Source organism: Eucalyptus grandis, chromosome 8 (assembly GCF_016545825.1).
Source record: "Eucalyptus grandis isolate ANBG69807.140 chromosome 8, ASM1654582v1, whole genome shotgun sequence".
NCBI classification, from domain to species: domain Eukaryota; kingdom Viridiplantae; phylum Streptophyta; class Magnoliopsida; order Myrtales; family Myrtaceae; genus Eucalyptus; species Eucalyptus grandis.
The window spans coordinates 20,343,430-20,362,306 of NC_052619.1; the positions used below are offsets into that span (position 1 = coordinate 20,343,430).

The following is an 18,877-nucleotide window of genomic DNA, read 5'->3' on the forward strand; positions in this document are numbered from 1 at the left end:
TCTCTTATTTCTCACCTAAGTAAATCATTTGCTAAACCCTGAACTTCTTTCACCAAGTACGGCATGACCTATTGAACACCACAAATAACCAGCACATACTGAAAATGGATTCCAGGTGTAAGCCGTTTAAACTATAGCTAATATATTCTGAGTAGGACATTATCCTTGATATAGACTAGCAAAAGCATTGCATAACGTGCTGCAAATCATAAAGAATGCACGTGAATAACGTGCTGCATATCAGATAGACAGAAAGAAAGGAGATGGACAAAGTCAACAGACGCAAAAACAATAGGCTGTCCAAACTCTCTTAACTTTACATCATCAACATAATATATGTACACCTCAGACCAATAAAGAGTGCACACTCACATTAAAGTCCTAGATTACAACAGCACTTTGTTAAGCACTCCCAAAGTTTCCATTTCAAGAGGTTCTCTTATTTCTCACCTAAGTAAATCATTTGCTAAACCCTGAACTTCTTTCACCAAGTACGGCATGACCTATTGAACACCACAAATAACCAGCACATACTGAAAATGGATTCCAGGTGTAAGCCGTTTAAACTATAGCTAATATATTCTGAGTAGGACATTATCCTTGATATAGACTAGCAAAAGCATTGCATAACGTGCTGCAAATCATAAAGAATGCACGTGAATAACGTGCTGCATATCAAATAGACAGAAAGAGAGGAGATGGACAAAGTCAATAGACGCAAAAACAATAGGCTGTCCAAACTCTCTTAACTTTACATCATCAACATAATATATGTACACCTCAGACCAATAAAGAGTGCACACTCACATTAAAGTCCTAGATTACAACAGCACTTTGTTAAGCACTCCCAAAGTTTCCATTTCAAGAGGTTCTCTTATTTCTCACCTAAGTAAGTCCTTTGCTAAACCCTAAACTTCTTTCACCAAGTACGGCATGACCTATTGAACACCACACATAGTAGCAGCTCTCAAAGCTCTCTGGTCACACTAGACTGTAGCAACAAGTGGTTAGTACTTTCACCTTCTTGCTTGCCCATAAAACACCAATTAATATACACCTTACCCCCTTCTAAGATTTTCACCAGTTCAAATTGCTCCTAAGAAGCTTCACATGCAAAAATGGCAACCTTTTTAGGGGTGTTAGAGTTTAGCTTCCAAATAGCCATGGAAATTCATTACCGCAATGATGCAGAATGATGATCAGGGGAAAGAAAAGTGAAAACTTGCAATTTTTGGGACCAAGTGAAAGCTTTGCCTACGGTAAAAATTGGTACCAATGTGAGAACAACATAACTAATGAATTTTCAGGTCTCAGTATTTAAAAAAGCAGCTCTCATGTGTAAAATGTCCTCGAAGCTATGCAACATAAGTTCCAAATTCCTGAAAAAGAAAGGGATTGATTGCTATTATTCTGTGTTAAATAGTCTATTACATGCTTCCAAATATAAAGGCATTGTGTTCAGTATAAATTTTCTAATTGAGCATGTCCACTCCGTTGCAACCTTTCATCAACAAGTAAGATTAAATGGAGCACCTACACATGTCTCTGCAAATCTTTTAAGGGAGTTCGTCATCTGAGATTGAATTAGTCATATAAATGATGACGGTTGACTAGGCTACACTAGACTTAACGTGTGGAAAAATTATGCCAATAGAGACTTTCGGATAACTCCCCCTCAGTGAAATCTGGCCATTGGGTATGCATATTGGCTGTCCAAAAGCTGATAGGATTGTCTGGCATTTTCTGATCAATAATCAAATCAATTTCACCACTATTGACCTCATTGCCGAAAGGAGCTGAGCTACATTTATCATCAAAACTGACCAAGACTTTCACCATGACCACAACTTCTACACTCAAGCACAGGCATCGCTGGAACTCCTATAAAATCCCTTCCGTCACCCCGTCAGACAGAGAGAAAAGAGAGAAAAGAGAAAGCGAGAAATTACCTGGACAAGCCGGTGCCCCGGAGGGGGGGCGGGGTGGTTCGCCGGTCACGCGGTGGTTCACCGTCCAAGAAAGGGAGGGCAGACAGAGACGCGAGGAGAGAGAAAGAGCAAGAAACGGACGAGTCGGGGCCGGAACCGGAGCCGGAGGGGCAGCGCGGTGGTTTGCCGGTCCCGTGCGGTGGTTACAGGGAGGGCACAGAGAGAGAGAGGGAGGTCGCGTTCCTCTCGCCAGTCCCGTGCGGTGGTTCGTCGATTGCTCGGTCCTCTCGCCGGTCCCGTGCGGTGGTTCGCCGGTCGGAAAGAGGGAGGGCAGAGAGACTGGGAGGTCGCGTACTGTTCGTCGCAGAGGGAGAGAGAGGGGGAGGGTAGTGAGAAAGGCGCGAAGAAAGAGACTCACTCAAGAAGAAACCCTCAGTCTCGTCAGTCAGTCCGAAAACTTTTCAAAATGGCGCCTGATTTTCTCCTTAGTCTGTGGGTCCCACAAGAGGACACGCGTCGCCCTTTCCAGCGGCTTTTTATTTGCCACGCTGGAGCACGAGGGGCCTTGAAAAAGTCGTCTGTCTCGACGACGGGGTTGGGTTGTGTCGCGGTCCTCCAAGAAGCAGAGCCCAGAAACTGCGTAGGAATACCTTCGACGTTACAAACCCCAGGGGCCTTGAAATACCAAGATAAACCTGCGTCCCCAATCGACACCCACCCTTTCCACATCTTCCTTGCCGTCTTCTGAAATGTGTCGTATGGCGCATTGGCACTCGTTACTCTTCTGTCGTTGGCTCCTGATTCTTGTGCCCGAGCGTCTCCCGTCGTCACGTTGCTCGCGCTTTGCTCTCGGTGGCTTCCCTTGCAGCTTTGTTGGTCCCGGGCTCCTTTTGCTGTTTCTACCATCTCTTCTTATTTGTGTTGCTTTCCATGGTCCTCTTGTATAGTCTCGCTTGAAACCTTCTTATGTGAGTTTGACACAAGCTTGTGCATCTGCTTGTCGCTGCGTTCCGTTCTCGCTGCCCGCATGGTGGAAGAGCCCTGCCGCTTTTGGCTGTTACCATCATGGATGCGCACTTTGTGCCGGAATTGGGGGATTGGCCTGTCTTGACACAGCCGCAGATGTCCCTCGGGACGCCCACAACTAGCACAGCCCTGGAAAAGATAACACGCCGAGGGAAGAAACACGACGACGTTGCCTTTAGCGACCAATAACAGCAGAAGTAGGAACTTTGGGTTTTGTTTCTGTTGGCATCTTCCGAGAGTCGATTTGTATTTTCCATGTATGACTAATTGAGAGAATGGACTAGTTTCACAGCAAGTTGATATTGAAATTCTTTCCATTTGAATACACAAGGCATCTCCTTACAATATCATAATGAAAAAGGAAATCAAACCATGGTACAATTTATCTCGGTCTATTTCCCAAGAAAGGTATGAACTGGGAGTTAACTAGCGGTTTGATGACCGACGCAACAATCACCACTGCAAAACGCCAAAAACCAATCTCCGCAAAGAAGCAAGTCTCGAATACCTGATCGATTCCATCAAAATCTGTCACCCTTAATGATGCACAATTTTTTTGTACCGCCTTCTCTTTTTTCCCCAAAAAGGATACAGTCTTACTCTTCCGACTTTTAACTATCTCCTTTTACATCTCGTGAGATAGCAAAAGATACCTCAACCAAAGGTCCACAAAAAAAATGGAGTTTCCCACTAAATGCTAAAAATGATAACTAATATTTTCAGCGATAGAACTTTTTTTCGTGACCTTTAAGATGAAGGCATTAATGAACAATGTATTGCTCTAAGTTGCATAGCATCCCGGTGAAAGTAAGTTATAGTTATCATTGTTATGTCAATCATGAAACGACGTTTAGGTACAATGAGTTTGACACCTAGAGGCAAATTGATAGGTAAACGCATAACAAGCCATGAACACTCAAAAGAGATGGGTTACAATAATTTTTCCTAATTGATCATAAAGAAAGAGTTTGTAGGGGCTGCCATTCAATAAAGTACAAGTGATTAGCATAATGCATACTTTGTGTCAGAAAGATGCTTTATATTCTCATGACATAATCTATTTCACTGCCGAGTTAAGACAATCAGAAAAAATCTGTTGTTGGGCTTCTACTCTGTTGTCACACTGTTTGCGAGGTTCCCGGATTGGTCAACATTGTATCCTCTTAGGACCGTGAGATGATAAGCCAACAACTACACTCCGAATGTTAAAAATTATCTTATGTCCGACAAATTAGCAAAATCTACTCAAATGAAATAGGCTATTTGAAAGGAAGAACGGGAATGTGAAAATACTCTATAAGCAATGAATAAACAAACAAATTAAAACAGCAAAATGTAATGGCTCAATCAATAAAATTGATGCATTCAATACAACAAGAAAAAGAAAATGTTGCATCTTGGCAAGCATGGAAAATTATTGTAAGTACCCTGTACCTACGAAGGAACTGTATTGACTACAGGTTGAAGAAAGTCTCCCTGAGGAACTTCAATGACTCTACACACTCCCCAAAGAGACAGCTGCATCATCCCCCCTCAAGCACATAGTAATCGAGTATTATTTACTGGCATGGAGTTGCTGAATAATTGATTCTTGCTTGCTGTTAACATTGACACCTTCAGTTCTAGACCACATAGAGAATACTACGATGCAAGTTAGCCTATACCGCAAAAGCTAACCTAAAGCAAGCATCATGAACAGTAATCACTGCGATAGGCAGACTCTCATCCACTAAAGCTAGAGGACCATGTTTCATCTTCCCACCAAGTATTCCTTCACTGTGCATTAATCCCACTTCCTTTCCTATTAAAGAACTTTCCAAAGCTGTAGCATAGTTGTATCCTCTGCTAAACATGAAATGTGACCGCTCTGCAATCAGTAGCTTAGCAAGATCGTCCATTTCCTGGTCACAAACTTCAGCACCTCTCTAACTTTGTCTCCAATATATTAGCAAAGGATTTAATGCTTCATACAAAAAAATTCTCTCAACATGAGTTCAGACGAAAAGGCAGATATAACTTAGAAGTTCAGAAATTGTTAAGGTGAGATAGGAAGTGACACATGCTTGAAAGGTCGAAAAGACAATGAATTATTACATTCTCTTTTAGTTGTACTCAGAAGCTTTCCGCTCAGTGTTGCCAATATTTTGACGGGGCTTAATACACTTCAATAGTTGAATGAATCGGTCGTGACGCGCCTGAGGATGCAGTGGATTGGGAGCGAAGGTGAGAGAGGAGCCAATTTTGAAGAGAGAGAGAGAGAGAGAGAGAGAGAGAGAGAGAGAGAGAGAGAGAGTCTTCTCCATTAACGAGAGGGAGACCCAAGATTTTGAAATATTATAGAGAAGTTTCAGTTCTGCCTTACTGGGAAATGGCTCCATGTGTCACTCACCGAGTGGAGAGGGATTATGCTGATGTGATGGTGCATAGCCACGTCCTCAATCACAAGATCACTGATATAGCTAGTATAAGCACCTAGAGGGAGGGTGAATAGGTGTAAAAACAATTTCTTGAGATACGAAAGCAATACTAGGCAGACAATAGAAAGGAAGTTCTCCTTTAGTTAACAAAACAAATTATGATCAAAGTAAAGCAGAGAGTAGGAAAGATAAAATTGAACACAAGGTTTATAGTGGTTCAGCTTATTCCAAGCCTACATCCACTCTTCTGCACTAACAGCCCACCAGCTGGATTTCACTATAAACAAAAGAGATGTTACAGCAATACTTTCCCTTGATTCCACAGTGTAGATACTCTACCACACTTTCTCAAGGTATTTCAAAATATAGACTCTCTTTTGCGTACAAGATTTCGCTCAGTAAATGAATTGACTAAGAATCAAGGAGCTTCAGACTTTGGAATTCTTCTATCGTGCACACTCTCGAACAACTGGAACGTCTTCCTTATATACTCTTTTATGCCATCATACCCGTTGGCACTTACCAAAGGAATTATTCCAATCTTCCCGTTGGACAGAATCAATTAGGAAGATCATTCAAGCTATTAAATGAACATGTCGATAGCCCATCAATCCTGCTCGCCCATACAATTAGGATCTCGGTTTCCATAAGTAGAACCTTCCAAGTATGCTTCGCCAATCATCGGATCCTTAATCAATCTTGATTTGAATAAATGAATCCGTTATGTCATATCCAGCCAAGAAATCTTCTCAAGTCGATAAGGCCAAATCCTTAATGAGTCACTCAGTTCTGGATAGCCTTTCTTCAACGGATTAGAAACTGTCAATGAGAATAGACTTTGAGTCTTGAGTCTGGCAGTCCGGAGATCTTTAGACTTTAAATAGTAGAGTCTGCAAATCTTCAGACTAGACTGATGGAAATGTTTTGTCAGCTTCAAAATATTCCAAAAATATTTCTCCAACAATCTCCCCATTTTTTATGGTGACAAAACTTTCCTACAGATTTGAATAACTTTGACCTGCAAAACATTACTCAAGTAAATATGGATATCTCATAAAGATTAATGGCTTAATGATAACACTAGAATCTGAAACCACATAAAATAGGTTAGTCTTGCATGAGAGTAAAGCCATTCATAAGATATCAATAGTACTTAATATAAGCAGTCAAATCCAAATCTAAATTCAGTTGACATCCGCACACACAAGTCAAGTCAAACATAAAAAACAAACTAAAAATTCAACAAGTTTAAGCTCAAAGTTCAAAGATTTCAAATCTCGCATCTTTCCCCCTTTTTGTCATCATAAAAAAAGGTTGAGATGGGAATAGAATGGAGTCAAGATTGCTTGGGAACGCGAACAAGCTGAAAATCTCCCATTGACTGGACAATGCCTCCCAACTTTTTCAATTCTTCCTTCAGTTGAGCCACCTCTTCACCTTTAGCATTTGCTTGAATATGAAGAGCAAGGGCTTGGATCTGATCAGTCAAGGAAACAGAAGAAGCTTGTCCTGCATTCTTCAAGTTCTGAACTTCGCACTTCAAAGCATATATTTGACCCCGCATTTCCAAGAGAACATCAAGGATTCTGCGGAAATCTGCTGAATTATCAGTATGCGTACTGGCTTCGGCATGATCAGATGGAGTAAAGGCATACGATGGTACATCAGCATAGTCACGCAGATTTGGCGATGAAGCATCATGTCCCTCCTCAGGAAATTGAGAGGCATGAATGTCCTCTGGATCTGCTGGAGAACGGCTGACCCCTTCACTGGTAGCAGGATATGAGGACATTCCTATTTTCTCACCATCTCCCCCTGTTTCCATGGCTTCAGGTGGAGAAGAGTGTTCCTCATGCTCTCATTCCTCTTGATTTCCTCTTTCTTCTTCTTCTTATTCAAACCTTTCATCCTCTCGCTTCTCTTTCTTTAGCTTCTCTCTCTCTTCTTCTTTCTCCTCTACTTCTTGCTCCTCTACTTTTCTCTCCTCTACTTCTCTCTCTTCTTCTTCTTTCTCCTATCCTTCTCTCTCCTCTGCTTCTTTCTCCTGTCATTCCATTGATTCTGGAAGAGAACGACTCAGCTTCTTCAATACCATAGCAGAAATGGTGAGGTCATCCTCATCATCTTCATCCTCAATGATGAGAGCTCTTCTCTTTTTGGATGGAGCAACCATGGGCTCCTTCCCTTTTCTTTTCGCTGCAGAAGAGACTTGATGAGTTTTGATAGGGGTTTTCTCCTTAAATTTCTCCAACGCCTTGTCGAGTTCTTTCAGACGCATTTTGGACACCATTTTCAGTCCTACCACCATTTTATCACACGATCGAACACAGAGAATTTGTGGAGGCTGAATATTCAAATGTTTGAATAACTTTGACACAAGACCTGGATAAGGAAGTTGACCCTTCTCCTTCACCACTGCTCTATACATGTGGAACAGAATAGTGTGAGGAAGAGAAAACTTTTTCCCAACATTGATGGCGTACATCAGCTTTGCCTTTGAGTTTGAAACATCAGTTTTGGAAGTTGATTTCGGTCTGAGGCAATTAATCATAATCTTGTGAAGCAAAATGTTGAACGCACGCATCCTTGAGTAGGAAATCCTTCCCTCTGTCCTTCTGTCTTTAACAAGTTCTAATGTGGCACGAGCAATAGAGACATTGATGGGTTGATATCTCCTCTCTCAACCCCAATCACATCCGCCAAAGATATCCACATCCACCACAAAGTCCCGATCTCGGACACTAAAAGAGATTCTATTCGCATCCAAGAAACTAAGATTTGAATAGAAATATGCAATTAATTCAGCATAGGCTTCGTGGTGTCGTAATGTAACTGTTCAAGTTGAAAAAAACTGAACTTTTCTCTCAAATTGACGTTCACAGCATCAAGGAAATCAAAATCCACACTCCTAGGGTTTATCACCCCACGCTTCAACAATTTGGAGTATAGATCATTTTGTTCCTTCGATCTAAACAACTCTGTCATTTTTCCCCGGATTTTTGCCGCAACACCCATTCTTGGTTGAAATTGGCTGTACAATTTGTCATCATCATTCCCAACGATCGAATTCAGTCCTCCAACACACGGGTCACTTGGGATATTTGCAAGAGTTTCTTTTGCCAACCCCTTAGGAGCAATTCCCAAACGCTCCATTTTTCGCAAAAAGATGTACTCATTCCCATATCCCTTGTCCTTAAAAAACTCATCGATGTAGTTCAATGGAGTACCAGTCCTCTTTAAAGCACATAAAAGAGGGCATTTGAATTCTTACAGGATCTACGCCTTCAACGATTTCTTCCTCTTGTTGATGACCAACACCCTATGGACTAGTTGGTGGAGAATGACGCTGCTGAGAATGTTGTGGGCTCTGTTCCTGACTTGGTGACTCCTCTTCCTCGGTGAGATCAAAGTGAGTAGGCCCCTCACTCATTCGCCGTGGTCCCTTGCTTGCTATCCTTGAAGACTTTCTTGAAGACGACATCTTTCGCAGTTTTTGAAAGATTTTGAACTTGACTTTCCCAAGAAAGATGACAACATTTTCGAAGATTAAACAAGAAAAAGAGACGGGAGTGGAAGATGCATACTTTTAGGGTTTTGGAGTTAGGTGAAGAGGAACCGACTGTATATAGCTCAGTGGAAGGGGGAAATACTAAACGTCATAAAGGAAGGTTAAAAGATGCCTCTTTTAAAAATAATTGCCTTTTTCAAAAATAGATAACTACAATTTTAAAAAAAAAAAAAAATTAACTCTTTTTGAAAAGGAAAAAAAATTGCATTTTTCACGGAAATTGAAGATAGCAAAAATCAATTATAGATAGATGATCATACCTTTCCGAGATTTAATATAAGAGAAAATAAAATAATTTACAGTTCAAGAACCATGTTTGTCTGAGTCTGAGAGTCTCTAGACTTTAACTTCTTAAAACTTCAAGATGTTGAGTCTGGAACGGATGATTTCAAATTGATTTTTCTCCAAAGGCTTTGTAAATATATCTTCTAGTTGGTTCTTTGAGTCAACAAACTGAATCGAAACTTCTCCATTTTGAACATGATCTCTAATGAAGTGATGTCGAATCTCTATATGCTTTGCTCTTGAGTGAAGAATTGGATTTTTGGTAAGATTGATTGCACTAGTGTTGTCACAGTTAATCTACGTGCATGAATCTTCAATTCCAAAGTCTCTTAGCTGTTGTTTTATCCACAGAATTTGTGAACAACAACTTCCGAGAGCTACATATTCTGCTTCTGCTGTAGAAAGAGCTAGTGTATTTTGCTTCCTTGAAAACCAAGACACCGTCCCCGCTTCCAAGTAACCGATGTGTACACGAGGTGCTCTTTCTATCAACTCGCAACCAGCTAGATCTACGTTTGAGTATCCAAGAAGAGTAAAGTCTCCTTTTTAGGATACCAAAGACCGAGGCTTGAAGTTGAAGCAATGTATTTGATAATACGCTTTGCAACACTTAGATGAGATTCTTTAAGGTCTGCTTGAAATCTAGCACAAATGCAAACACTAAACAAAATGTCAGGTCTAGAAGTAGTAAGATAAAGAAGTGAACCGATAATACTCCCGTATAGCTTCTGGTCAACTTTCTTTCCTCCTTCATCTTTGTCTATCTTCAAGGAACTTGACATTGGTATATCAGTCTTTTTGTAATTTTCCAGTCCAAACTTTTTGACAAGATCATTAGCATATTTTTCTTGATGAATAAAAGTCCCTTCCTTCAATTGTTTCACTTGAAGTCCAAGAAAGAAGGTTAGTTAACCCATCATGCTCATTTCAAATTCATCATGCATAGACTTAGAGAATTTCTTGCACAAACTTTCATTAGAGGATCCAAAAATAATATCATCAACATATATTTGAACAAGCAGAAAACTTTTGCTTTCTTTTGATAAACGAGTAGTGTCTCGCTTTACCTTTGACAAAGCCGTTTTGAATTAAAAACTTACTCAGCCTGTCGTACCAAGCTCGAGGGTACTTGCTTTAAACCATACAAGGCCTTTTTCAGTCTGAATACTGAGTCTGGCTTCCTTGGGTCTTCAAACCCAGGTGGTTGTTCCACATAAACTTCCTCATGGATAATCCATTAAGGAAAGCACTTTTGACGTCCATTTGGAATAACCTGAAATTCTTATAACAAACAAAAGCAAGTAATAATCGAATTGCTTCTAACCTTGCTACTGGTGCGTAAGTCTCATCATAGTCTATCCCTTCTTCTTGCGTATATCCCTTGGCCACGAGTCTTGCTTTGTTTCTTACGACTTTTCCTTTCTCGTTCATCTTGTTCCTGAAAACCCATTTAGCTCCAATAATAGATTTACCTTTTGGTTTAAGAGTCAACTCCCAAACATCATTAATACTGAATTGTCTGAGTTCTTCTTGCATAGCTTCAATCCAGTTTTCATTAGATAAAGCTTCTTCTATGCTTTTAGGTTCTATTTCAGAAATAAGAGCCACAAAGACTAGACTCTTCGCGCTTTTGGATCTTGTGCGAATTCCTTCATTAATGTCGCCAATAATGAGATCTTTGGGATGACTTGACTTATGCTTCCAGTTACTGGTTGATTTGTTAGGTTGATGATCACTTCCTTCATTTGAATCTTCAATAACCACTTGTTGCTGGTCTTTCAGAGTCTGAGCTGCTTCTTGAGATTTAGACTTTGTAGAGTTTGTAGCAGGTTTAGATTCTTCAATATGAGTTTGAATAGATTCATTTTGCATAGAATCCTGGAATTTGACATTCATTGATTCCTCCACAGATTGACTCTTCTTGTTATAGACTCTGTAGGCTTTGCTTGAGGTAGAATATCCAAGGAAGATGCCTTCGTCTGATTTTTCTTCAAACTTACCAACTCGATCATTTGCATTTTTCAAAATAAAGCATTTACATCCAAACACATGAAAGTATGAAACAATAGGTTTCTTTCCTTTGAATAACTCATAGGGGGTTTTCTCCAGAATAGGCCTTAGAAAAACTCTATTGATAATATAACATGCTGTTGAAACTGCTTCAACCCAAAATCGTGAAGATATGTTACTTTCAATTAAAAGAGTTCTAGCCATTTCTTGAAGCGATCTATTATTTCTTTCCACAACTCCATTTTGCTCTGGAGTGTATGGAGAGGAGAACACATGCTGAAAACTAGATTCATCACAGAATTTTGTAAAATTTTGATTTTCAAATTCACCTCCATGGTCTGTTCTTATACTTGAGATAACATACCATTTTTCATTTTGAACCCTTTTAGCAAACTTTTCAAAGTAAGAGAAGGTTTCAGACTTACTTGCTAAGAAATTTACCAAAGTAAATCGTGAGTAGTCATCCACAATTACTAGGAAATATTTCTTACTTCTAATGCTCTGAGTTCTGGTTGGTCCAAAGAGATCCATATGTAGAAGCTGCTGTACACGATTAGTGGAAACTTGATTTATTGGTTTAAAGGAATTTCTTACCTGTTTTCCCAATACGCATCGTGTGCATAGATCAGACTTTTGGTATGATAAATTGGGTAGACCACGAACAAGCTTCTTTGCTAAAATTTTGGCTATCTCGCTTCATATTGATGTGCCCAAGCTTTCGTGCCATAAGCTCGCTTCGTCTTGAATTGAGATTAGACATTGCGATTCATCTGGTTTCACATCCAAGAGGTAGATATTTCCATGTCTTCGACCCATGAATGACTGAGTAGAATCTTTACTGGTTTCAACATATTCCCTCTTGAAAGTTGATTTTGAAACCAGTATCACACAGCTGACTAATACTGAGCAGATTGTAGTTGAGTCCTTCCACTAGGGAAACATTACTTATTGTGAGGTTTCCAATCTTTACAGTTCCAAATCCCACAATTCTTCCTTTGCTGTTTCCTCCAAATGAGACTTTTCCACCATTTACTTGAACGAGCTTTATGAAGCAATTTGAATCTCTTGTCATATGTCTTGAGCATCCACTATCCAGATACCATTTTACCTTTTTCTTGATAGTGACTTGCATTTAAAAAAGAGACTCAAGCTTTATTTGGTACCCATATTTTCTTGGGTCCATTGGTGTTAGTATGATATGTGGTTTTTGCCCATACTTTCTTAACGTGTTTCCAAATCATAGGACATTCTTTTTCAAAATGATCTCGCACTATTGCACTTTGAACATCTGAGAGCATTTCGACCTACTGGTTTTACAAAAACCTTTTTGAAATGATTTTTGTAAGCATCTTTTGTAGGTCTTTGCTTAATTCTTTCCTTCACTTTAGGAAAATCAATTAAAGGAATGGTTTCTGCTGTCATTCCTAAACCAGATTTATTGAAATAAGGTCTTTGTGCTGAAAGAATTTTCTCAAATTTCTCAGATCCTATTGAAAATCTTTTTGAAATATTTGATAAGTCATTTTTTAAAAATGCATTTTCTTTCAAAAGATTATTTTCGCTTTCTTTAAGAGTAGAAACATTCATGTCTAAACATTTCAACTTTTCTTTTAAAACATTTTCCTGTTGTTTTAGTGTAGAGTTTTCATTTTTAAGTTCGGAAATCCTTTTAAGAGAAATCTTAAGACTAAAACACAGCTCATCAATGTATTTAGAGACTTTAACAAGGATTTTAAAGTTACTTATCTCAAATTCACTGTATGAATCTGAGTCTGTCTCGGAGTTTGAATCAATCCAATTGTGCCATCGACATATATTTGCATAATCATCATCACTTTCTTCACATTATGTATCACTCTAGGTTTCTACTTTAAGAGCCTTTCGATACTTTTCAGCTTTTCCTTTCTTTTTCCTTAGAAGAGGACAGTTGGGTCTGATGTGTCCATTTTTCTTACATTCAAAGCAGATTACATCTTTGTTTGATTCATCATTCTCAATAGACTTAGTCTGTTGCTTTTGAAAACTCTGTTTATTTGGATTGAATCTTCTTCCTTTTCTGTTCAGCTTTCTGAATCTTCTTATCATGAGAGCAAGCTCCTCATCATCCATATCGTCTTTAGAATCAGAACATCGTAATCATCATTGGATTTTAATGCAATGGATTTCTTACCTTTAGAATCTTCGTCTTCATTGATTCGTTCAACTTCATAAGACTGAAGAGTTTCAACCAACTCATTGACAGATAGTGGCATGATCCTTTGTGTCTCTCTTATTGAGGTCTTTATATGATTCCAATCCTTGGAGAGTCCACGCAGTAGTTTGTTTACCTTCATGGGATTAGAAATTGGTTGACCTTGATTTTCAAGACCATTCACGATTTATGTAAAATGACTAAACATATCAATTATAGATTCTCCTGATTTCATTTTGAAGGCTTCGTATTGACCGAGGAGAATGTTGATTCTGGTCTCTTTCACTCGATCAATTCCTTCATAGGTAATATGTAATCTATCTCAGACTTCTTTTGCTGTAACACAATAAGATATTCTATTATATTCAGTAGGTGACAAAGCACAATATAAAGAATAAATTGCTTTTGCATCAAGAGCTTATCTCTTGATTATCTCTTCCTAAGTCATTTCACTAGACTCAACAGCTTCTTTTCCTCTCTCTGAAACATATGCGGCTTTAGGAATGATTCCTTTTTCTACAACGTCCCATTCCAGAGGATTCTTTGATCTTAGGAATGCTTTCATCTTATTTTTCTAGATGTTGTAATCATTTCCATCAAAGTAAGGTGGTCTGGTATTGCTTTGTCCTTCCACCAGCCCTGGAGCTAGCATATTAGCCATGGATATTTAACTCTGAAGTAAAACACTTCAAACAAAGTGAGTACATAGGCTCTGATACCAATTGATATAGCTAGTATAAGCACCTAGAGGGGGGTGAATAGGTGTAAAAACAATTTCTTGAGATACGAAAGCAATACTAGGCAGATTATAGAAAGGAAGTTCTCCTTTAGTTAACAAAACAAATTATGATCAAAGTAAAGCAAAGAGTAGGGAAGAAAATTGAACACAAGGTTTATAGTGGTTCGGCTTATTCCAAGCCTACGTCCACTCTTCTGCACTAACAATTCCACCCGGCTGGATTTCACTATGAACAAAAGAGATGTTACAAGAATGCTTTCCCTTGATTCCACAAAGTGTAGATACTCTACCACACTTCCTCAAGGTATCTCAAAATATAGACTCTCTTTTTGCGTACAAGATTTCGCTCAAGAAATGAATTGACTAAGAATCAAGGAGCTTCGAGACTTTGGAATTCTTCTATCGTGCACACTCTCGAACAACTGGAACGTCTTCCTTATATACTCTTTTATGCCATCATACCCGTTGGCACTTACCAAAGGAATTATTCCAATCTTCCCGTTGGACAGAATCAATTAGGAAGATCATTCGAGCTATTAAAGGAACATGTCGATAGCCTATCAATCCTGCTCGCCCATACAATTAGGATCTCGGTTTCCATAAGTAGAACATTCCAAGTATGCTTCGCCAATCATCGGATCCTTAATCAATCTTGATTCGAATAAAGGAATCCGTTATGTCATATCCAGCCAAGAGATCTTTTCCAGTCGATAAGGCCAAATCCTTAATGAATCACTCAGTTCTGGATACTTGGAATCTGATGATTTATCATAAGCAAAGTTAGAGCCCAGCACTAGTTATACCCGAGTGAATTAGAGAACACACTACAATTCTTACACAAAGGCCATTTTATGTGCTCCATCTTCTGACATTTTCTTTTTTAGGTATTTGGCTTTTGAACCTGATCCATAATTCTACATGCATAAGAAAAGAGGAGGAATAGATTCAACGGATCGTACCTACCTGTTTTTTAGTCTGAAGAGGCCAGGCCGAATTATCGAAGCTCTGAGAAAGAACCTTATAGAGACCATGGACAACACAACTAGGATAAGGACACTAGCCACTCAAAGGACCAAAGTCCAAAACAACTCAACAACGGCAGTGTTGTTAGCAAAATGGATTTAAGGTAGGAAGCAATTACTTTCTACTGCTGATGAAGTGAGGACATTGTTGTTCCACACCCCGCAAGATTGAACTCTCGAATCCCTTCACGAGTGTGAGCAGAAACTTCTCTTGAAAGGTGGGGTTTGTACCACCGGTCGGCACACCAGCCGCACAGCTTTCCCCAAGTAGCTTAGCACCACAAACTTCACCCACCAAACCCCTACAACGAAAACTCCATATCCAAATCAGAACAGGTTCCCGTGCTGCTCGACTTCGTCCAGGTGAAATACCAAGGGAAACCCGAGTCCCCATTCGAGACCCACCCTCTTGCCACCTCCCTCGCCGTCTCCTCTCTTCTATTCTACTGCACATTAGCGCTCATTGCTCACCTGTCGTTGGCTCCCGTGTTCTGTGCCTGAGTGTTGCACATCCTCATGATGCTCGCCGCCACGCTCTCAGTGTCCTCCCTCGCATCGTTGTTGGTCCTAGGTCACTTTCAATCGTTCCCCTATCTCTTGTCATTCGTGTTGCTTCCCGTGGTCCCCTCGCCCTGTCTCGCTCGAAACCTTTACATGTGGGTTCAACACAAGACTGTATCTATTTTTGTCCACGTGTTCCATCCTCGCCGACTGGCAGCCTCGCCGCTCTTGTCATTGTACAGTCGTGGATGCGTGCGCTTCGTGCCGGAATCAGGAATTAGTTCAAGTTGGCATGGCCCCAGATGTCCTACAGGGTGCCCACCCTTGGCACACCCCCACAGAATGACACGAATAAGGGAGAAAAATAACGACATTGCGTTCGACAACTGTTAAGAGCGCAATTAGGAGTTATTGTTTTGCTTTTGTTGGTCTCTAATGAGAGTCACATTGTATTTTCCACGTAGGATTAAATTGTTTTGCTTTTGTTGGTATCTAATGAAAGTCGCATTGTATTTTCTAGATTAATTGATAGAATGGACTGACCTGGAACAAGTTGACACTGAAATTCTTTCTGTTTGAATACATGAGGCCTCTCCGTGTCTACATATTTGATCATATCATTATGTTAAATATCATGCCAAAAAAGAAAAATTGAACACAGAACAATTTACTCACAAGAAAGGTACAAATCAGAGTTAACTAGCGGTTTGATAACTAACGTGACAATTACCATTTGAGAGACATCTTTATTAGCAAAAATTGATCTCAGCTAAAAAGCAAATTGTGTCTCGAATACTCAATCAATTCCATCAATCTTGCACTTTTAATGACACGCATTTTTTGTTATACCGCCAACTCTTTTTTTTTTTTTTTTTTCGAATAAGGATACAATCTTCCTCTTCCAACCTCCACCAGACTCCTTTCACATCTCATGATGCAGCAAAAGATACTTCAATCAAAGTCCACCATAAAAAGAAAATTGGATTTCCCTGCTAAATGCTTAATATGACAACCAATATTTTCAGCAATAGAACTATTTCGTGACCATTAAGATGAAAACATTAATGAACAACACATTGCTCCAAGTTGCATGCCATCTCCGATGACACTAAGGGGTGCATGATAACCAAAATTTCTGTTCCGTAAATAATTTTTCTATTCCAAACCTGTTTCTAGAATATAAACTTATTTGATAAACCTACTCAGTTTTCTATTTCTCGAATAGATTTATATTCCATAAATTGATTTGGAAGAGAAATCATAAATAATTTCTCCCACTAAACCCTAATTTCGGTGAGTCCTCCCTCATCTCCTCTACGTCTTTGCCTCCTCCTCCTCCTCCTTTGCCTCTCCTCATTTTATTAAAAATAAAAATAAAAATATTTATTAAAAATAAATAAATTATTTTTATTTATCATTTTATTTTTATTTTATTAAAAAATTTATTAAATTTATTAAAAATAATTTATTTATGATGAATAAAATAATTTATTTTTATTAAAAATAAATTTAATAAATTTAATAAATTTATTTTTTATTTTTATTCATTTTAAAATAAATTTATTCGTAAAATAAAATAAAATAAAATAAATTTATTTTTAAGGATATTTTTATTTTAAAATAAAATGATATTTTTATTGTATTTTTTATGATTTATTTTATTTTATTTTATTTTATTATTTATTTTTTTGTTACTAAATCATTTTTATTATTTTTTTTATATTAAAGGTCATCGGTCATCGCCGCCACCGTCCAAAAGGAAGAAATTTTGTATCATTATCAAACGAATTTATATTTTTAGAGTAAAAATTTTGTGTCGTTATCAAACGGTTATTTTTGCTTAGAAATTCTTCTAGAAATAGAAATAGAAAAATCTATTTCTGTTCTAAAACTATTTCTGGAATAGAATGGTTGTCATGCGCACCCTAAGTTGTAGTCGTCGTAGTCATGTCCATCATGAAACAATGTTTGCATACCATGAGTGTGACACTTCGAGGCAAATTGACAGGTAAAAACATATGAAGTTGAGAATGCGCAAAAAGAAGGGTACGATAGTTTTTCCTAATTGATTACAAATAAAGATCTTGCAAGGGTTGCCATTCAATAAAGTACAAGTGATCAGCAAAATGTATACTCTATGTCAGAAAAATGCTTTACATTCTCATGACATTATCCATTTCATTGACGGGTAAACATAATCAGAAGAAATCAATTAGTGGGCTTCTATTCTATTGTCACGCTCTTTGCGAGGTTCCTGGGTTGGTCTTAAGAATGTTGGTATGGCTATTGAAATTGTGAGCATCAGCAAGTGGGAGGCTCAATTATTAGAACTGATTTCTTTTGTTTTTGTTGAGACTTAAAAACATACTCTCTTTTAAAATGAAACGCCAAATCATATAGAAGATTTTGGAACTCTTCATGAAACAAACACCGAGAGCACAAAACAAATCAAGGAAACAGAAAGCTAGATGCTCCCATCCAGCTCCACTAATATGCATCATAGCCTCATCTTCAGCAAGTTATAACGCATTCAATAGAATAAGAAAAAAAATGTTGCATATTGGCAAGCATAAAAAACTATTGGAAGTACTATGTACCTGCAAAGGAACTATATTGACTACATGCTGAAGATAGTCCTCCACCTTAGGAACTTCTATGACTACATGCTCCACCAAAAGACACAGCTGCAGCGTCCCCCCTTAAGCACATGACAATTAGGCATCATTTGCGGGCATGGAGTTGTTGAATAACTGATTGTTGCTTGCTGTTAACATTGACACACCTTCAGCTTTAAAACAAACAGATATTTCACGGATGCAAGCAAACCTGTACAACAAAAACTAACCTAAAGCAAGCACATCCACTAGAGCTAGAGGACCATGTTTCATTTCACCAGCAAATATTCCTTCACTGTGCATCAATGCCACCTCCTTTACTTTTAAAGAACCTTCCAAAGCTATAGCATAATTGTATCCTATGCCAAACATGAGAAGTGACTGCTCCACAATCAGTAGCTTAGCAAGATCTTTCATTTGCTGGTCAAGCTTCAGCATCTATCTAACTTTGTCTACAAGATATTAACAAGGGATTTAATGTTTCATACAAACAATTTATCAACAAAGTTTAGACAAAAAAGGCACATCCAGCAGAAGTTCAAAAATTGTAAAGGTGATATAGGAACTGGCACATA

At 38.6% G+C, this 18,877-nt stretch overlaps 1 pseudogene; it reads right to left on the minus strand.

The window, feature by feature from the left end:
* The window catches only part of LOC104416613, a 103,509-nt pseudogene that overhangs the window by 51,042 nt on the left and 33,590 nt on the right, over positions 1-18,877 (minus strand).